Source organism: Girardinichthys multiradiatus, chromosome 11 (assembly GCF_021462225.1).
Source record: "Girardinichthys multiradiatus isolate DD_20200921_A chromosome 11, DD_fGirMul_XY1, whole genome shotgun sequence".
Lineage (NCBI taxonomy): Eukaryota > Metazoa > Chordata > Actinopteri > Cyprinodontiformes > Goodeidae > Girardinichthys > Girardinichthys multiradiatus.
This window is the reverse complement of record NC_061804.1, coordinates 20,259,376-20,281,722: the sequence shown is the minus strand read 5'-3', so window position 1 is coordinate 20,281,722 and position 22,347 is coordinate 20,259,376. Positions and strand designations below refer to the sequence as shown.

General features: G+C 38.1%; 2 long non-coding RNA genes across 2 annotated transcripts; both read right to left on the bottom strand.

Annotated features, from left to right (window-relative positions):
- Positions 1 to 2,864: 2,864 nt before the first annotated feature.
- Positions 2,865 to 8,206, bottom strand: LOC124876207. Its single transcript, XR_007040242.1, has 2 exons — positions 8,044 to 8,206; positions 2,865 to 4,925 (listed from the first exon to the last, which is right to left on the bottom strand). It is a non-coding gene; the product is annotated as an uncharacterized LOC124876207 (long non-coding RNA).
- A 3,631-nt stretch (positions 8,207 to 11,837) lies between these two features.
- On the bottom strand, positions 11,838 to 19,773 carry LOC124876208. Its single transcript, XR_007040243.1, has 2 exons — positions 19,682 to 19,773; positions 11,838 to 12,067 (listed from the first exon to the last, which is right to left on the bottom strand). It is a non-coding gene; the product is annotated as an uncharacterized LOC124876208 (long non-coding RNA).
- Between the last annotated feature and the right edge of the window lie 2,574 nt (positions 19,774 to 22,347).

Sequence of the window (22,347 nt, the reverse complement as noted above, 5' to 3'; positions counted from 1 at the left end):
TTTATTTTTGTTCTTTTTCATTACCACAATCAACAACAGGATGCTGATAATTGTAAAGCTTTTAGTTTAGTGACAGCATACTTACATGTATTCGTATGCAACTACAGAGGATGGGATTACGGAGCTATGGCCTGTGTCCAGTCTTAACAAAGGATTAAAACCATGCCTTTCTGCTCGCTGTCTGTTTCTGTGGGTGAGTGGGTTTCACTGTGAACAGGCATGCCTGCACAGTTAACCACAGAAGAGGAAAAGAAGCCTCACGCTGCGAGGATGAGCGGGGTTGATGTGCCATGTGTGTGGCGCATGTGGTGCGCGCTGACAAATAAAAGTGGGAACAGATGGGATTCTATTTAAAGATGTCAGTTGAATTTCTATTTAAAGAAAAGACACAGCAACATAGGTTAGCTGGTATCAATTAATGGCATGAAATTAATTTGGGAATCCACATTGTATATCTGCAGACGGTTTATGTGTGTGTGTGTGTGTGTGTGTGTGTGTGTGTGTGTGTGGGTGGGTGGGTAACTGTTTGTGTTTTTCCCTCTGTACTGGTGAACTTTAGTCCGCTTATGTTTCTCACATAGTTTTGGTTTTCCTCTGCTTTGTGGTTTTCTTGTTTTTCCGGACAATGTGAACTTTTTTTTACTTCAGGTCATCAGTAGGGCCAAATATAGAATCTTGACAATCTCTTAGGATTATTTTAGATAAATGATAAAGATTTGGATTTTTATATGTTTTCACTGTATAGTCCCTAAATAATCTTGACCCTCTTTATTTAAAGAGCTGCGACTCCCCAATTCTCAAGCTAGAGTAATCAGATCTAGTAACCAAATGCTTCTGGAAAACAGGGAGGACTGCATTTGAAGTATGTTCTATTATTTTAAGATTACTTTTATTTTTATCTGCTTCTTTTAGTGGCACTTTGCATGGTTTTAAATTAGCCTTATAAATAAAGTAATACTGACATTGTTCGTACCCTGAAAAAACTACCCAAAACGATTAAAAGTGGATTGGATCTCTTGCTGTCCCCCTTACCTCTCAGCCTGAATGTTTCTAGCTGAAACTGTCCCTTTAACACATGTAATCATTTCCAGAGGTTTTGGTTTGTGTTGATTTAAAGCCAAAAGGGGAGCTGAGGTATGGTGGGTGAATTCAGGACAAGGCCGAGGTTGTCCTGCTGTTGTAATGTATAAAAATCCTTTGCAGTCATTTCAGTGCTTGCTTCCTCAGTTGGACTTGTTATTGGACATGGACATGGTCTTTGGCATGGACAGCTATGGTTTGGCTGTCCTTCTGCTGGAGCCTGACTGACAATACCAGGGTAAATATTAGTCATCGTGACTATGGGCTACGGTGGAAACAAGCGAGGCATGCTTTGGCTCACATTAAACACAAAAATTTGAGTGCTTTTGTGCAATCTTGGTTCTTTTAAGATGGTTATAAAGATGCAAAAAAGGTGAAAACTGCCATTATGAAAGTATCCTTGCACTTGCATGGTCAGTATTGTTTTGTGAATGAATCTGTTTTGGATCTGGGCAACATGGCTGTCTACCCAGGGTGGTAAAGTGTGGGGGCATTATGTGGCAGTGAAATAGTTTTCTGTTCCTTGCTTGCATGTCTGGTCAATGGGAATGAGCACCTCCCTGAAGTGTGCACAGTGTAATAAATTATGGTTCTATAGGGCTAATCATGCTGGATTTGGTTTCTGATTTGCATTTACATAATATAACGCAAATACAAAAAAACTTTTTAACATGTTTTCTAATGCTCATTTACACAACTAGTTAATGGCGTCTCTGTCTTTTGCACAGTGTAAACACTTTAAGAAAATATGACAGTACATTGCTCTTTTAGGGTTTTTTAAGGACTCTGCACTGCATTCGATCGGCTTTTGCTCAATTTCTGAAACATTAAAACTGGTCAGAAATTGATGGGTTTGTTCAACATTGAATATTTTTAGGTGAGGAAAACAATGAGTTTGTGTTGTCATAAGAATCAAGTATTAGTGAAGGCAGTTTTTAGAAGGATTGTTCAACCAAATACTTCTTTGCCCTGAACAGTAAGAGTTTATGTGCTGTTGTTCATCAATCAGCACATGAACTTTTACGGTGCAGGGAGTAGAGGATGAACAACGGATCCAAACTTTTGATTGTGATTTTTTTTTCCTTTACTTCTTTTCAGCGAATCAGTGCACAGTAAATAGTTGGATGTAAGTATAATGACTAAGATTGTGGTCAAATAAAAGAAGCATTTGAAATTCCGATTTGTCCTAAACTTATCTTAAAATCTACTTTTTTTTATTGATAAGTTTTACCGGGCAAAATTATTATTTATTTATTTATTTTAGTTGTTCTTGTTTTTCTTGCTATATGTTACATTTTGATATCGACAGACAGACAGACAGACAGACAGACAGACAGACAGACAGACAGACAGACAGACAGACAGACAGACAGACAGACAGACAGACAGACAGACAGACAGACAGACAGACAGACAGACAGACAGACAGACAGACAGACAGACAGACAGACAGACAGACAGACAGACAGACAGACAGACAGACAGACAGACAGACAGACAGACAGACAGACAGACAGACAGACAGACAGACAGACAGACAGACAGACAGACAGACAGACAGACAGATAGATAGATAGATAGATAGATAGATAGATAGATAGATAGATAGATAGATAGATAGATAGATAGATAGATAGATAGATAGATAGATAGATAGATAGATAGATAGATAGATAGATAGATAGATAGATAGATAGATAGATAGACAGATAGATAGACAGATAGAAAACAGTAAAGTACTTTTATAAATAAGACTTACAATAAAATCAAAAGACATTTTTTTATTTATTTTTAAACTGTTTAATAGAATAAATTACATCTCAGAACACTGACAAAATCTGGCCTCTAGAGGGCAGGCTAACTCTGGATATTGCAGAGGTTGAGTGTTTAAGTTGATTCTCTTTCTGGAAATGTGTGTTTGTTGTATGCTGATACAAAGTATCTATGTCTCTGTGTGTGCATTTCTATGCATATGTGTTATTTCACCTGTGTAGGACCCATAATATGTGTGTTTGGATCTGCCTGCAGATTTCAGTGGGAATTATTTGCTGGGCTGCTTTCAAGTAGGACCACTCTCGTCTGATAAACACAGAGCAGAACAGGTGTTGGAGCCGGCTGACTCATCTATGCAGCATGTACTGTTAGCGTTAATTACTGTAATGTTTAAAAATACTTAATAAAGAAGAACGTAAAAATTAACAGAATGTGTGCACTTGTGTCTTAAATGGCTGTGGAAGTTAAAATATTTGCTCTAAATTTTGAGAAGCTGAGTGACAACAAAATAGTGATTATTTTAGTAGGTTCTGACTCTGACAAATAAAAAAAAATAAAATGTATTCTTCGTTTCTCCACCTGCTGGTTAAACCTTGTGAGTAGAAATGTAGAGTTTGATCCTAACTATTATATATTTAACATATCCAAAAGTTAATTTTATCAAAGCTAGAACATCAAGATTCTTCCTAATACAGTCTGGCCTGAGAAAAACAGTTGATGCTCAATTACACTGGAACCTTTTCAGAAGGCTAAAGCTAAACTTACAAATAAAATAGACAACATTTCACATTTATTTGAAAGACTTTCCAGCAGTTTCAACTTAAACAACAAATGGTTTGTAAAATATTACTTGTAAGCTCCATGTACATAGTCATTGTCTACATCAATTCTTGTCAACTCAAGTACCCTCATGGAACTACTGAGACCCATCAAAACTCCAAATTATAATTACTAAAAAATAGTAACGATAATAATAATTATTATTAAAATATTTTATTATTAATAATTATCCCTGGTTGTTTTTGTGATTTCAACAGTTATATTCATATTTTAATGATTTGTATTCAGTGTCATGCTTATTTAAAGAAGTAATTCAAATAATAATAAATAAAAAAATAATTAAAAATAAACTTCCTCAGATTTTTATAATTTTAATACGCTTTTTCTGTTCATCTTTCGAACATGTTATGATTTATTGACATTAAATTCGAAAAATGGCAGTAATTTAAATAATTGAGGTACAATTAAAAAACAAATAATAATAATTATTATTATCATCATTATTATTATAATTTGTATTATTATTATACAGAAGTTTGATGTGTTTTTTTAAGATTAGATTTTTTTTTTTTTTGCAGCACATTGCTGTTTTAGATGTGCTACACAAATAGGCATGGCTTGATTTGACATTACATTGAATCTTTAGACTAGTTAAACTTCTGAGATATCTCTGCTTTCAAAAGACCTTTTAATGTTTTTCTTCAACAAGCAACATATAAAACTTATTGGCCTCAACTTATCTGTTCCTGATGATATCTGCCCCTAACGACCATGGCTGTAGACTGTTACCATGGTGCTGTTGCTAGAGTAACAATCTAAAGCCACGGTTGCCATGGAGACAGGAGGGTTGAGGTGGAGCTGGAGTTGGCATGGTAACCGGAAACCGCAAGGTCTCATTGGTTTTAGTGTGAACATTACGCACTTACAGGGTGTAGGACTCCCCCAATGCAAGCCCACACAGGTTTCCTCTCTGAGCAGGAGGGAAAAACAGACACCACCGGAGAGATAGAAGGAGAGAGAGAGAGATCACTGACACGCACGTTGAGACTCCACTATCAGGTCGGCCATTTTAAAAGCACTGTGCACTGTCATTGAGCTGTTTTCCAGGTCTACGTTGTCTTCACAAAGATGTTTGATGAATCGCCAGGCTTCAGTAGCCATGACTGTAGACTGTTACTGTACTGTGACACTGTATAAGCAGTAAGCAGTCTAAAGCCAAGGTGCTGATGCTCTGGCAGGATGAAAAAGAAGAGAAGTAAAAAAGGGAGCAAAGTCCTCCTCCATGTGGAAGTCTGCAGCAGCAAAGAGAGAAAAGTGGTTTACTATTACTAAAATAAAATGCAAGCAATTTCCCAAAACAGTAAAAAATTGAAATCATATAAGACGCCCTAAGATTCCCACACAGAAGAAAGGATATCTGCGCTAAACAGATTATATATATGTGTTAATATAGTATACATTATATATATATATATATATATATATATATATATATACACACACACATATAGCTCATTTCAGGGATCTTCTATTTGTGGTTTAAGCAATAGCTGAAACATTATGTATGCTTTAAATGCAGTAAATGGATTTAAAACCGATCAAATTCATTTTCAAGTTTTGAAATTATTTACAGGGATTGAAAATCAGTCTATATGCCTGGACTGACCTGTTCATTTATGTCTATAATTTGAAATTTCTATATATATTTCTATGAATTGGGAACTGTTTGTCATGTAAAATGCTTTGAGTTGTGAATTGGCAGTATATAAAAACAAACTGAATTGATTTAATTAAACTAAATGGTTGTAGACTATCCCGATATTCCTAAATGCTTGACTGAATATAATGTAAGATGTTTTAACAATGCAATTTTAACAATTTAATTGTGTCAGTGTGAAATCAAATGGCACAACTGACAATTTGTATTTTTGTAATAAGTACATAATACATTTTATATTTCCTTTTTCTCTAAAACCTTTGAAAATGTTCAACTTTCCTTTTTTTAAGAATACCTTTTGGCAAGACTAGCCTGAGGCATCACCCACCTCCAGTTTTCCTGTTTCTGACCCAGTTAAGGCTTACATTTAACCATGTGACTGAGTTATTCTGAGAATCAGGAGAGAAGTATCCAATAACCACTGGACAGAGTTTAACCATTCTGATGTCATGAAGTACCAAACATAGGAATAGGAGCAGCTTGGATCATCAGTGTTAACCAATCCTAGTTAGCTAGATAGAAAAGTAGCTACTTCAAAATTCTAATTATAGTATTGCCACAAGTCTAAAAAAAAAAATGATAAAAGTGTGGAAAGTATGGAATTCAGTTTAACTGTTTCTCAAATCTGGGTAAATATAGAAAAAGAAATGGAAAAAGAACGGAAATGTGTATGGAAAACATTTGTTTTTGCAGATTTTATTCCCTTTTTCATTGTCTAAATGTTCCATCCATGCATTCACCCAGCCATCCTTTCTCCATTCCTAGCCTAATGTAGGTAATGCAATCCTTCCCCCTCACACACTGAGTTCTTCCTTCCTTCCTTCCTTCCTTCCTTCCATCCTTCCTTCCTTCCTTCCGACTACATTTAATTCTAGAAAGTATGAACCCTTGGATTTTGTCTTCATGCACACTGCTAAGATAAGAAGTTGAAGAATGAGCTTTGAAAACCATTACTACTAGTCACATGGTTAAGTTAAATTAAAATAAGTAATCAGCTTTTTTAACAGAAAGGCTTATGCCGTTGACTAAATAGACGGATAGATACAAAACATCTACAGTCTCTGAAAAAGGTTAATTGTTTCTTTTCAGGACCACAACGGTTGGACAGCGACACAGCTGAGTATCATATCGGTGCTGTCCGTGGTGCTGAAAAAGCCGCCCCATCAGCTGGAGGGGGTACATTTTAATCCTGTTTGCGTTTGCTCTCACTGCTACACGGCTGGATGAAGCAACGCCGTGACCTTTAACATAAGATTAAAATTAGCCTGCACTTTGAGCTCATCGCATATGTAACCTCACATCTGTCACAACCACATCTAATTCCCTAATAGACAGTGCTGAGGTGACGACTGCCGTCACGTGTTCGAAAGTCCCCGAGGGGTTCGCGCGTAGCGTATGACGGCACCTCGCGAACGCACCAATCGGCTCTCGTTCCATTCTGTCGCGACTTATCAGAGCGCGTGGGCAGTGACTCGGTGTAGCTCGGTTTCCATGGCGCTGGGGAGAAACCGCAAAGAGATGCAGCGTGCTTTTACGAAGCAGGGCGCGAAAACCGGACTTCAAGTGCGTTATTACCTTTAGTAAAACTTCACGTCACGGTTCGGGTCGTTCTAAAAATGGCAGGAAAAAGCTTAGGAACACTGTTTATTTCTGAATGATGACCCAAAACAGGTGCCGTATATTTGCTGTATATAACCGAATGCTACAAATAAAACATTCATTTTGAATGACCTTCGTTTTCTAACACTTAACTGTCGTCACGATCAAAGTCAGTTCTACTGTATACATTAACAAAGACTTGTGAATGAACAAGGGGGGTTCATTGATTCGTTTCACCCACTCCCCACCCTGCTGTTGTAAATGCCAGCGCCTCTCACACTGCCAGCTGCGCGTGCTCTTTACCCAGATCACACTGCGATGTGCGCGTGCACGAGCGAGCGAATGCAATGCCTTTAAAAGGGTTATAGTAGGTGACTGCGTATCATCTGCAAAGTGCGCAAGAATGACGCATGGATGACTTCACCAGCTGACGACGTCACAAAATTAGATCTGAGAGAAAAAAAAAAAAAAGATGAAGGAAACGCCGACCGGAAGTGCACGACGGGGGCTTTGGGGAGAAAGGTGAGGAGAAAGGGGGATGAGAGGGAGAGAGGTGAGCAGTGTAGCGCGCCACCGGAAGAAGGGGATGGCAATAATGTCATCACTATCACCGGAAACCTCCCGATGCCTCGAGATATTTTAAAGGAGTCTCTCATCCGCCCACCAACCCACCCTCACTCACTTTCCATGCGCATCCATGTACACTGCACAGTGACATTTCCACATCTTTTTCCATCCTGATGCGGCCAAACCAGCGTCCTCTCTCTATAATGTGTCACCTCAATTAGCTAGCAGTTGTGGTATATGTTTTAAAAACGTGGGGTGGTTTAAAGAAATGGAAGGGAATGGATACAATTCAGGGCGATTTTACATCTAGTTTCTATCAGAGATTATCTATTTCAGGTGTGGGAGAGAAAATGAGTCACCCTGCAGCAGCTTCCAACCAGAGGCTGTCCATGAACCAGAACCAGTTTAAAGCATCAATTACGTAAAAAAAAAAAAAACATCACTCAAATGGCTCATTTTTTTCTCTGTATCAATTAGCCATCTTTTTAAGTAAGCTTCTCTCTTAAGTAAATAGGAATTCAACGTACCGCAGTTAAAGTTTCCTGACTGGCAGCGCTTTGCACAGGAACATCTTTCCCACCCTGGTCTTTCTTTATCCGCGCGGAACTGCCGCCCGTCTTCTCCAAAGTCGGTCTCCCAATACATAACGGGCTCTCCCACCAAACCGTAGGCTTTTTATAGAGATCCCGTAGTATCTAGTGGGGGGGGAGAAGGGGGGCGTAGGAAGGAGGAGTGGCGGAGGGAGGTGGAAGCGGAGGGGGGAGGCTCATTCAAAGATTCACCTACACACGTACGTGCGTATCCCACGTCACTGAAACGGAGTGCAGCTATTTATAAAGGAGAGGAAAAGTATAGCCGGAATCACTGTGCAGGACTTAAAAAAAGGGAGATTTAAAATAGTATTTTGTTGCATTCTGGAGAGTGAAATTTTACACAATAAAGTTTTTTTTTGTTTGTCGTTTTAGGAAGGTGTTTGAAATCCATCCATGTCTGAAGGCTGGTATAAAATCAGTTCTAGTCAGAATAAGCTCCCAGACGCACTTGCAGATTCTGATTGTGTGCGTTTTGTGAAATCTTGTAGAATATGTATTTGCGTTTTTGCATTTGGGTTAAAAATATGATATAGGCTATTTGAAAAAAGAATTCGCCCTCCCTCTACTTAATTTTCATTGCGATAGTAGTGTGTGAAAGATGGCACCTGACACCTGTAGTCGACTAAAACGTGGCCAGCAGTTTGAGCGATTAGTGAATCGTGATGTTCAGTTGAGGTGATGCATCACTGCAGCTGCCTGCATTAAATCGGTGGAAATACTGAATGCAGTGCACGTTTCGTTCTCTCTTTTTGAGCATTATTGAGATTTTAAATATAAAACGTGACAAAATATGATATCAAAGATGGATCGCATCTTACTACTGAAAAAAGAGGAGTCGTGCGTAACTGCACCCGGGCACTAAGGTTGTATTCAAGTCACATCTTCGATGAGATTTTTAGGGAGATCCTAGTGCGTAAAAGAAGTGTGTCAGACTTACGTAGGCGGGCGGACCGAGAGGCTTGTGTAATTTACACGCACTTTGGATACAAATCTCAAGTGGACATAAAATAAACGTCTAATGGAGTTTAAAGAGAGAAAGACGAATTACACCACGCAAGAAGTTGAGAGAAAAGTTTACTACACACGCCTCCAAACTGGAGCAGGTGTGGATGATAACCTGTCCCCATGCAGCGTCATTCACCTCCACCTCCGCCACCACCGCACGCCTTTACCTTGAAATGTAAAATGAGATATTCATTTGAATATAGTCAGTCAGTCATTTTCTACCGCTTATTCCATAGTGGGTCGCGGGGGAACTCTAAATATACAGCCAGCAACACTGGTATGGTATAAATGATCTGTAAGAACGTCCCAATCAAAGTCTAGACCTAAATCCTACTAAGAATCTATTGAAAGACTTGAAAATTGACGCTCTATCCAGTTTGACTGAGGTTGAGTTATTTTGCAAGACAGGGCAAAAACATTTGTCTTTTTATGTGCAAAGTTGCTAGAAATGTATCACAAAAGCATCACAGGTGTAATTGTAGCAAAAGATGATTGCACAAAGTATGGACTCAGGGAGACTAAATACAAATTAAAATCCCTATTTTCAGATTTTAATTCTGTAAAAAGATTTTTGAAACCAAGTTTTGTTTTCCAACTATGTTATACTTTGTGTTGGTCTATCGCATGAACAGAAAGATTTTTTTTTTATGCCATGGTTGCTTACCTGGTCTTTTTAACATCTAGCTAAGAGCCTAAGCACATTTTAATCTAATATTGTAAGAGTTAAATAACATTAATTTAATAAAACAGTCCTACGTTGATATTTTCACCTCTCTACACTATTCTCCTCTTCACTGTTGCAGTGAGAGCAAACTACTTAAGTGTGTTGACTGCAGGAAAAAAAAAAGAGATTGATTAGTAAAATGGGCACTTTATCAGAACTGCTGCTTATGCTTTGAGCAGGACAATGTCAATCATTCCATGTCATCTTTGGCTGATTAGTTAACTGTTGAACAGCTTGGTCAGTAGTGCTGTGATGCAAGACAAATGTCAGACTTGTTAAAAACAAAGAAAATGAAATCATATCTTATTTGATCCCTAAACTTCATCCAACAAGACATTTGAGTCTTTAAAGTCAAATAATTCACAGATTCTTACGTTAGTGATTAATGTTAAATCTTCAGATCACAAGCTTGTGTAGTGCTGTTGAATGCATCAATATGAATGTTACCTGCACAGAGAAGTTATCCTGCTCATTGGCTATAAGATGATTATCTTTTATCTTTAATTACAAGCAGAGTCTCATTTTAAAGGTTTTCTTGGGAGCATTAGAAACATGTGTTTTAGCAATTGTGACATCGTTTTCCTCTTCTCTCTCCACCCTAAAACGTTTTAAATAATCTCTGTGGAGTGTCGAATGCTCCATTGTCAGTTTGGCTAGTCTAGGCATTTCAGATTTTGAGAAAGAGCTGGTCAAATGCAGTCCAGTGTCCTTAAAAATAGCCCTTTAGTTTATTGTTCACTGGGAATCCAGAATCAGATACCATCTTTCAAGGACAGCTTTGTTTTATTTTAGGTTCCTTAGATCTAATATAATTGATGCCAGGTGTGAACTCAAGGCAAGTATGTCATGTCAAACAGGGTGTCTACATGTTTGAGAGCCATAGCTTATTCCACAGAAGACTTTGTACCCAGTTGAGGAAAGATTTTAATACACCCCACATTTTACTTTTCCATCAATATGCAATTAATTTACATACAGCGGGGGAAATAAGTCCCCTGCTTTTTTTGGCGAGTCCACTTATTTACAAAGGGATGAAATTCCACACATTTTTTATGCCGGTTTCATCTTATTGGACAGAGACATAATGTGATGGAAAACAAAATTTGGGAAAAATACATCTGTCATTTTCGATATAGCACTGACCCACATACAGAGAACACTCAGAGGAAACAAGCTGAAAGTGTAACTGTCAGAGTGTGGTTTGAGGGCGGACCAAAGTGCAGACGAGAGCTGGGCAGCAGCATGTTGTAAAAAGGTTTTAGCTTTATTTCCAGAGGTTTTCAAAAGAAACCAAACAAGGCACTGCAGATACAAAGTCCTGATCCAAAAACTTACAAGAGGTTCTGCAGGCACAAGGAAAAAACTCAGCACGAATACGTGGGTTGAGAGCGGGGTATGACAAACACAAGGAACCAGCAACAAACAATGACACAAAACCAACGAATATACTGAGGGATAACAAAGGGCAGGTAATCAGAGAAAACAGGGAACAGGTGTGACGAGGCAGGGAAGCAGAAGGAACAGGTGAAACAAATACAAAGGCAGAAATACAGACCAAGCAAACCTATAGACAAAGATAAATAATCAAATGGGGAATAAGAAAACTAGAATAATCATGACTAAAGTAAACAGAAACTAGAGGGAACATAGGAACAACAACAACAAAAACAAAGAACCCATAAAGAAAACAAACCTAACCACACTGAATTAACTGGAAAGGAAACAGAAAATAAACTAGTAAACAAGAAGAGTGCAAAGGAACAAATAAAACACAAAGATACTAAAGAGAAATAAAACTAGAGAATCCAGGGAAGACCAAGAACTATAATAATTACAATAATAATAATAATACAAAGTAATAAGAAAACCATAAAAAAAAAAAACTTAAGTAAACACTAGGAGGCGGAAAAGGGAGAAAAGAAAACATGATACAAAAACCAAAATAGAAAAATCTAAGCAAACATCTAAGTCCAGATGCTTCAGTATGAGCTGGGGAGTGAATACTGGTGAGTTCATGAGAGTTGAATGTTCAGGTACTTGCATTGGAGGGTGGACAGGGTACGCCTCTGCCTTGGTTCAGGAGTCAGGAATTTCCAGGAAGCTGCCAGCTTAATCCAAAACACAAAATCCAGAACGTAATCCACAAAATGTAGGTAAACTTGAGCGTCCAGGAAATCACTGAAGCCAAAGACGAAGCTCAACGAAGATAAACAAGGTTCAGGTTTCAGCCTGCGAAAAATCAAACACAATGTCAGCAAAGATTCATGGAACGCCGCATAGCTTGGGTAGTGGCTAGGTTGGTTACCACTGAAGGCAAACACTCTGGCATCAAAGTGTTGGCAGCCTCCTGCTTAAATACTCCTCAAGGCAATCAGCAGATCAGTCGCACCTGTCACCCCGTGCACCTGAGAAACTCTGGAACCATCTGGAAGCTAAAAACAAAGTGAACACAAACACACACACACACACAAAAACCCAGAGCCCTGACAGCATCATATAAAAGTTCAAATCAATTTGCATGTCATTAGATGAAATAAGAAGTTAACCCTCCAATAAAATATGACATAAAACCTGGTTAAGAAATATTTATTTGGAAGATCAGAGAATTAACATTTGTTGTACTTGGTGACCACGTGTTTAAACATGTCAGAAGGGATTTTCTCCCACTTCTCTGTGAAGAAACTCTCATTTCTTTCGGTTTGTTGCTACCAGTCCACAAATTTTTTGTGGGACTGAGGTCTGGAGGCTAGCTAGGCCTGTCTATGACCTTCATGTGTTTCTAATTTGGCCACTTGCCTACTGTATAGTGGAGGCCATGAGGCCAGCTAGACACATCTCGAACAAAGAATTAGTAAGCCTTGTATTCGGTCTATTTTCATGTGACCAATTAGTAGACTATTCAGATGCCAGACCATTTTGGACACAGTTGTTATACCCATGCAGTGATGTCATAAAATTGACATTTCATTATTTTAAACACAACATAAAGTGCATAGTCCCAAAACAGACACCTTTCATATTTTAAAGATGGATTTAGTTTTGGTATTTTTAACCATTTTTTAAATCAAGGAGATAAGGAATTTGAAGCAACTGACCATGTGCTAGAAAAGATGAAATTCTTTCTGAACAAGTGCTGAGAAATACTTTTTTCTCACTTTTAACAACTCATTACACACTCTATTAATAATCTTTCCACAAAAAAACAGTAAATTAATAACCTTGTACACTACTTTTAATTTATTTTAATTATGTTGAAAAGCTCCTAGGACTTGATACATGTTGGAAAAACTATTAAGCACCTAAAGATTTATTTTATTGCTAAACATTACTGAACTATGTCAAATCAAGTTACACCATGCCTAGTGGTGGTATATTATGCCAAAGCAAATAAGATAAGATTCATTAAGATGAATAGAAACAGCTCTGGATCCTTACACCGTGGCATCAAAATGTTAAAATGAAGGATTAAACACAAAAAAAGGTGCATGGTTACTTCTTTATCCTGAATGTTGGGACAGAAGTTGGGCAATTTTAACCAAACGCTGGTTCAGAAACTGTGTCAAGTCTTCACAGACATCCTTTTTGAACAATGAAGTATTTTCAGGTGATGCCACCAAATTGGTCGTGGCCATATTGGTGGTATAGGAAATTTCTTATTTATTTAGTCATGTTGAAAAACTACTGGGCCTGGTATATGTTAGAAATCCCAATTAATAACAGAGTGAAAATTATAAAACTACTCTAATAAATAAGAATAGTTTTATAAATCAAATCAAATACATTCTTTTATATGCACTCTACATATTCAAATAGCTTTGCTTTTAAAGACCTGTTGCAGTTAAGACTCTTCATTGACTGGTGAGGTTTTTTAGTAGCAACTCAAATTTAACTGCTTATTCAAAGACCAACTAAATAAATTGACTGCACATTACCAAATAAATGTATTCAAAATCTAACCAGGTATTTCTTGATAAACCCAGTAAACCATCTCTGTAGTGTTCAAATCGATCTAGGCCTGGGACAGTTCATATCTGAAACAGGACTGGGTTAGCCATAAACCCTAAAAAACTCTGTAGTTTTTAGATTGTATATTAAGCTGGTTTTGAAATCCTCTCATTTTTTATACTTAGTGTATTGCTATTTTTGTATTAGCAGTCTTTTCAGTATTTTCATTTTCTTCTTAATGTAGTTTCATGTTTCTAATTGTGGACATAGCTTTCTTCATTAACATAGTATTTATGATGTTTATTTGTTGTCTGACCCAGTGCTATCATGTTTTGTGGGTCTTTGTGTTTTGTTAGCTACTTTAGTTTTGCATTTGGATCTTTCTGAGTTGTGGTTATTTTTGATACATTGCCTAGGCAGTTGTTTTGTGATTTTTGGTTCTAATTTGTGTCCTGTTTTTCCATTGTTAATTTAGATCCTTATTTTTGTGTTAATCTTCAGTCTTTGACTCAGTAGAGCTATCTGTTTTGTTCAGATCTCACTGTCTGTCTTCATTTTTGTGTCCAGCAGTCATTTTTTCTCAACTCAGTTCATCCCTCATCACAGCTGCATGCATTTCTGCTAACTGGTCTCACCTGGTCCTTGTCCTCCTAATCACCTTTCAAGCAGGTATGAGCCATTTCGTTTTATTATCTCCTCATCTGTCCATTGCCCGCTATGCCTGTTTGACTGTCCTCATGTACTTCATCTGTTCGTTGTTGCTTAGCTATTTGTTGTTCTCAACAGAAACTCTCCAGTTCCTTTTGTACCTTTTCCTCATTTTTATAAGTGTCTTTAATAATTTTTAACCATTCAAGATGATTCTTCCTCTCTCCTCCCTGTGATTGGGTCCAACTCCACCGCAACACATGACAAATCCTAAGTATTAGAGTAACAGTAATAGGTACATCACTATTTACTACCGGTTTGATGAATATCATAAAAATGTTTTGTACAGGGGTGTGCATCAATATTTTCCTGTTTTCCTGTTCGCTTTAATTTGCCTCATTATTAATTACAGAGGAAGTGGAAAAAATCTTGCGTCTCAAAATTGTACAATCTGTATTGAGTCAACCAGTTTGCAATATAAATATGGTGAACTCTGACCCACAGTGCCATTTTATCATAGTTTTAATTTCAGCCTGATAATTCAGGCTCCAGCTTTGAATGATATGTTTAGTTTCTCATTGTTGATCCCTCAGTTCTGTTTCTGAGACCTAGCAATCAGCCCATAGGCATTCCAGTTTTCAACCTCCTTTCTATCATGAAGCCTGATTCCTGAATCGGGATGCATATGATTTCCTGTTCAAAACTCTTGTTTGTCAGGCCCAGCCGTTGGTTCCCTCTCTGTGTCCTCATCTGTATTCCAAACAGAAAATGCAGTCAAATAAGTGAGGAGATAAAAAAAATTCCCTCCATACGCTCTTCTCTCTCCTCACAGCCGCCTACCTTACCTTCCCACCTCCCCTTCTCCCGTTCTGACTCATACTGAAATCCCAGCGAGCATCTTCTCTGTACCCCCAACCCCTCCTTCTCTGTTCTCATTCGTGTTTTCTCTCCCTTTGATTGCCGAGCTGGCTCGAACACAATGAGCAGGCCAGAAGAGAATGAGCAAATGAAAAAGATGAAGAAACTGGTGAAGGGATGGGGAGAAGAGAGGAAATGAGAAGAGGAGGAGAAGGAAGAGTTTGTGCTGCCAAACATGCCCGTAATGAGGAATTTGTCAAAGGAGAGCTGGAGAAGTGAAGAATGTGTGTGTGTGTGTGTGTGTGTGTGTGTGTGTGTGTGTGTGTGTGTGTGTGTGTGTGTGTGTGTGTGTGTGTGTGTGTGTGTGTGTGTGTGTGTGTCAAAATAAGTAGGAGGTTTGGAAGGAGCGGGGTGTTTCTTCGTGAAACCCCTCTCGCCCTTACATTCCTCCCTCTGCTGCCTCTGTGTTCTTGTTGCCAACATTTTCACACACAGCAGATCTCCACATCCACCCACTCACGCACATTTACCTGAGCCGAAACACATATTACCCAGACTTAGAAACTTTCAGAACCTGAGTGTGTGCCCTTTTTTTTTGACGGAAGAAGCATGTTAGGACACATTTTAATTTGGTTGCAAAGTTGTAAAATAAAAATAAAGAAATGAAATAAAATAGAAGTATTATAGAGTAAAGGGGGCTAAATACATCTGCACACCACACTTTTTAGATTTTGATTTTAAAAAAATCCTTTAATCATGTATCTTTTTTGTTCTACATTTCACACATGAGCTTTTATTCGTGTTGATCTGTCACATAAAATCCCAGTAAATATGATGAAATCTGAGGTTGTAATGTGACAAAATGCGGGGTGGAAATACTTTTACTCAGTCAGGGTGTCCTTATTTGCCTTTGGCATCCCTTCAAAATGTTTACTTCAAGTTTTATCAGATTTCCACACCCTGAAATTTCTAACATTAACACTCTCTTCTGTAACAGAGTGACTGAAATAAAAACCTCCTCTAATCTTCCTCAAAATCATTATGAAAACCGGCTCCCCCATAAAGCTGTTTGCTGTTTGAAATATAATGTTTTTATGGTTTCTTTTCTCTTACATAAACCTATATTAAACAGAAGTAACACCATGATGTTTTCTAATTTGATGTAATTCTCTTTGGCAAAATGTCGATGTACAAATAAACAACCTTTGATTTTTTGTTAGGATACCAAAAGTTTTAAACATTTTTAAATGTTCTCTTCCTGATGTCTTGGCTGATTTCTTTTGATTTTTTGAATAATGTTACATTTTAAAGCAGTATGTTTCTCGGACGTTGCCTTATCCACAGGTGTGCCTGTATTTAACTCAAATGGTTATATTTAAGCCATCAAAAGCCATGACATTAAAATCTGGGCCCTTCATTGTTGTTTAATAGCATACTCATCTTAGTGTAATTCTGGTATTTACCAAATCTAAATGATTTTGTTAATTCTAATCTGGCAAGGATGGGTTACTTAAATAAAAAAATATGATTCTCATGATCTGATAACACAGGGATCTTCTGTTAACGTTGCCTTGAAATGACCAGTCTATAAAGCAATGCGCCATGTCTTCTGTTATATCTGTATTTGTATCTGTTATAACCCCAACAGTGACTCAGTCAAAACTTCACAACATTATGCCAAAACATATGGTGAATGTAATTAACATGCAATCCCAGTTCTGTGTGTAAAAGAGTGGGATGCAGTTTGTGAATGTACATGTGTTATTGGAGCTGTCACTGATTTAGTGTGTCGCCTCGCTCGTGTTCACCATGAAGCTAAATAGGATTTTTTTGTTTGGATTTCTATAAATATTCTGAGGCGTATGTTCCTGCATTGGACCAAAGACAGTGTCTTGCTATCACATATCACTTTTCTTTCTTTTTCTTTTTGCTTGTCTTTTAAATTTACTTATGCTTCAAATGTGTGACAAAAGGGGTTGGCCGAAAATTCAACCTTATTTCTTCCAGGGTTTGTTGATTAATATCAAAAGCTTTTGTTCATGGTGCAACTGGCTGAAGGACACCTGGTGATGATATGTATTTTGAAAGTTGAAAGTTGCCCAAGGTGTGGTGAACATATGTATTTATTCACTTTTAATCTGATACCCCTTAAAAATCCAGTGAAGCCAGTTAATCCATCATCTGAAAATGGAAAGAGTTCAACTGCAATCCTAACAAACATGAACATTCACCTAAAGTGACAGGCTGGGCAGGGACAGCAGTAATTGGAGAATAAGCAAAGAGGCCCATGGAAACTCTAGAGGAGCTGCAGAGATCCACTGCTTAGGTGGGAGAATGTCTGGACAGGACAACTGTTAATCATACACTCCGCAAATTAGGACTTTATGAAGACATTGCTGTAGAAAACGCATAAAATGTGCAGCTTTTCACATGGCATGTAGGGAACACTGCAAACTCTGGCCAAATGAGAGCAAACTTTCTGGCCTTCATAAAAAGATTATGTGCAAGCGAGAAACTAACAGTGCACTCTCAACACACCGTCCCCACTAGGAAACATGGTGGTGGCAGCATCATGCTGTGGTAATAACCGCCTCCAGCAGGCATGGGAAGATAGGTGGGGTTAATTACAGGGCAATACCGGAAGAAATTCGGTTAGAGGCGTCAAAAAAAAAAAAAAACTTGAAACAGGGTGGAGAACAATATGTATGGATGAAAATCTCAAAATTATTTTTCTAATATGCAGTAGGTTTCTTGACATTAATATTTTATGTTGATTATGTGCTATGCAGTTAAGCCCAAAATTATTCATATACTTGGCTTATTTTTAAAATTGAAATTATGGTTGGATGAAATTATTTTCAAGTTTGTTTCTTACAGGAAATGACACAGGCAACTCTCAATACACAATGAAACCATGGAAAAGCATTACCAATAAAAATAAATGGTTTTATTTAGATTGTATTAAAAATGTACAATAAAAATCAGGATAAAATATTGATTAGTGATGTTTCATAGCAATGAAAAGCAATTTCTTAAGCTGATTTGGGCTTCACATACTCTGTAATGGCATGTGTCTTCTGTGTTTCCAGTTTTTTGCACATTTTCATGGACTCTCCTCATTGTATAAAACCTTATGTATATATGTATATGTTAACAACAACAAGCTAGAAATTATCCTTTGGGTATCATCTGAGATATTAAAAATAATGTATGCAGGTGTGGCGCTGGTGGCACAGGGGGATGAGCACGCGACCAATGTATGGAGGCCTTAGTCCTTGAAGCAGATTGTAGAATCCGCACCATTTCCTTAGTCGTTATTGTTGAAAAAAATACATTTAAAAATAGGCCACTAGAGCCTAAAAAGTAATAAAAAAATAAATAATAGTAATGTCTGCACTCTCCCTGTTTAAATAAATGTGGATGCTTGCCTTACAATAGGACAATGACCTTACATAAACAGCTAGAGCTACAATAGAATACTTTAGTTCATCGTCAAAGAATTTTCATGTGTTAGAATGGCCCAGTCAATGTCCAGAGTCTGGGGAATTTACAGCAATCATAGAAAAGAGTTTTCAGTGAAGACAGTTTGAAAAAACTGACCCACAATTTATTCGTTGTATATTATGTATTTAATAAGAGAAGACAGTGTGAAGATTAGGAGTAAAAGGTGTTGGGTAATGTGTGGTGAAATAAGACTGGCAGCTTTACTGAAACTTTGCCTAAATAAGGTCATGCGGTTCAGCCTCTAAAGCTTTCACCGCCACAATCTCTGTTATATTCTGCCTCGGATCTTTGTTTAAAATTCTCTGTTTTCTGTTCCGCCGCACTATTGACTCATCACCCCATGTGGTCCATGTCATATTGTCTCTCCATTCATTACTCCACTGCTGCTCCCTCTCCATCTTTTTCTGTGAATTATACATTAAAACCCACTTGACATGGATATACTCCAACAGTCTTGTGCCAGAGTTTATGCGTCACAGAGCCTCTGGCCTCCGCCTGTCTTCCTCTTTGGTTTTCGTTCTGTTGCTTATGGTCTATCTATCACAAAACATGGGATGCTCAATCCATATCAGTCCTCTCACCTCTCTGCCATTTTTATACACTTTTAATTGTAACTCAGTCGCATCTACTCCCACTGGTTGTATTCCCCCCCATCTGTCCTTCTCCTCCTCTGCTCCAATCATCTCTGAAAAGTCATCTCCTCCCACCCGCAGGTGCCCCACATGGGGGGAGAGAGAGAGGGTCAGAAAAGACTGAAATGAGATGGGGGGGCCAGAAGAAACGGAGACACGATTGGACCGTAGACACTTCCCCTCCACACACACACACACACACACACACCCATCCACACACACACACACACCCAACCCCCCAATGTCTGAGATTTACCTGCACAAACTCTCTTTTTCTTCTTCCCCCGCTTTTCTCATCTGTATTCATGGCCTCCCCTCCTCCTACCCCTCCTTCTTCTCCTCCCGCATCATGTCTTCTCACCTCTCTCCCCCACCAGTTCCCTGTCATCTCTTCCCTGTCCTTCTGTGGCTCTAGTCATCCTGCATTGCTCCACCTGCACTGTGGTGCAGCGCTGACAATCCCAACTCTGCACACACTCACACACAGAGGGAGACACACGCCCACCACTTCCGGTACCCCCCCTTTCCCCCTCCTTTTCAAATCTCTCCACTGCAGACACGAAACATTCTACAACCCCTGGTGTGCCAGCGCTTCATCAGGACCCACTGCTTGCAGTACATCAGAACAGTGTTCTGCAGTCACACACAATGTGACTTCTTGTTCTAGGCAGAAATATTTCTTATTTAGTGAGAGGTAAAACCAAAAATGGTAAAAGAGTGTGGTAATAATATTAATGATTAATCATCATAAGAATCGTGAGCCTATCATTTTAGTCATTTTTTCTGGTTGTTATCTTTTGTTTTGTTTATATAAATACGACATACAATACCTGAGTATTAATACTGAGCCCCTTTAAAATTAGCCTTTTAAGGGGATAATTCAGAATTTTTGTAGTGAGGTTCTGTGTAAAGGTTATAAGCAATTAATATCTTACCTGCAGTAGGTAACTCTCTGGGCATCTTCATTTATTAAAAATCCAGACTAGTTGGACCTGGATCCTGAAACTAAAGGTGAGTCTGAGTGGAGGCTGAAACTATTGCATTCTTCTATCATCTTTAATCAACTCCATCTAAAAAACATTGAAGCAGGTAATGCGACTGCTATTTTTTGAACTTTTAACTATTGTTAACTATGTTTGGATTTGGTGGTTATTTGCAAAGAAGTAGATGAGTGTCTCCACAGAAAAATGGGGGAGATAAGGCATTATGCCACCACATGGCGGCATTGCTGGAGGATACAATTTTTGGTAAAAAAATTGCAGTAAAGCTAATTGGTTTGATGGCAAATCATGTGTAGAGTGCTTTATTTACAAGTGCAGGATTTGCAGTTTAGTTAAACTAATGTGTTTTAATAATCACCCATCTACTACATGTCCCCTGAGATGTCCTTGCAAAGGTTATACATTTATATTGTTCCTTTCGTGGTTGCACCTGTAATTGGACAAATCTAAACTTGTGGCTTCAACAAGTGTGTGGTGAACACACGCTAAAGTAAACAGGACTGTTACTGCAAGGCTCAGTTACCATCAGTCACGTGTGCAAGCAGAATTGGGAAGGGTTTGAAGCATTGATGTTCCACCTGCTCTTCAGGTGCAATGTCAGATATGATTTTAGATTCTGTCAGAAATTAATAATCATAACTTTCTAACCCTGACCACATTCTCAACCTACAACAGTAAACTGACACTGAAAAATCTCTCATCCAGTTTAACATCCATTGTCTTCCCCTTATCCAAGATCGGGTCAAGGGAAGTGACACACACAATTTAAAAAAATCATGAAGGGTTATAGGAATAAGGTGAAATGAGACCAGAACATGTAAAGAATTTCCAGTGAGAGTAGGTAAGTAATAGAAAATGTTGTGCAGGTTTTAAAGGAACCAGTGAGCCAAATACTTTGGATTAATCATTTAGTAACACGATGGAGTAACTTTTATGGAGGATGAAACAGTCTGTGTGGTAGACTAAAGTAAGGAAGGGAGAGTCTGACTTCGTTAATGTGGTGTTGCTAGGGGAATAAAGCTGGTTACTCAAGCATCAGCCACACAGTTGATTCCGGCATGAACTCTGCTTGTAGTAGCTAGAATATAAACACACACTCAAACACACACAGAGGTTCTGTGTTATCAAGTATGCTCAAACCAAAGTCAATAGAACAAGACAAGACAGAGAAAATGAGGTAAACCCTCCTAGAGTACAGGGGAGAAAGTTTGTTGCTGGGCCAATCTCAAGGGTACAGGAAAGGAACAGATGGGGAAAAATATCACACCATGTAATCTATCCTGACATCTAGTGGACAGTGTGTGGAATATAATACAAAGTGTTCATGTTGTACAGCATTTTAACACTTTCGGTCAGTGTCTTTATATAATGTGGAGCCCTTTAAGCCCCCTTCCCCCCAGGCTTCACATATATAGGTCAAGGCCTGCGTAATAATTATGTAATTTCATTTTTTTTTTACTGACACTCATTTTGTTGTAGTATTAGTCATAAGTTAAAAAACAATAAATGCATAACTGGAAACAAAATGAACCAAAGGTATCATTAGTGTGATGGCTAAGGATAACCATAATTTACTGTCAAACAATCTTAGACTGGAAAATTGTAAAACTGTAAAAAGTTAGATAAAATAGAAGAGACAATACAATATCTCAGAACCAGAACTGCACAACATAAAGGAAAACATGTTCCACATGTCATTGTGGAATATTGTGACTGAATCTGTTAAAATTAAGCCACATTTTCCTCAGTCTTATTTCTTTTTCATCACTGTGGTACCATCATTTTCCATGAGCGTCAGAACGTAAAATATAATAGCAAACCTAAGATTGCATTCAGGCAATTCTTTCTGACAGTGCTTTCGAACATTGTGATCATGACAGCAGTTCAGCTTGGTTTACCTTCATAAGCTAAGGAAAATCAT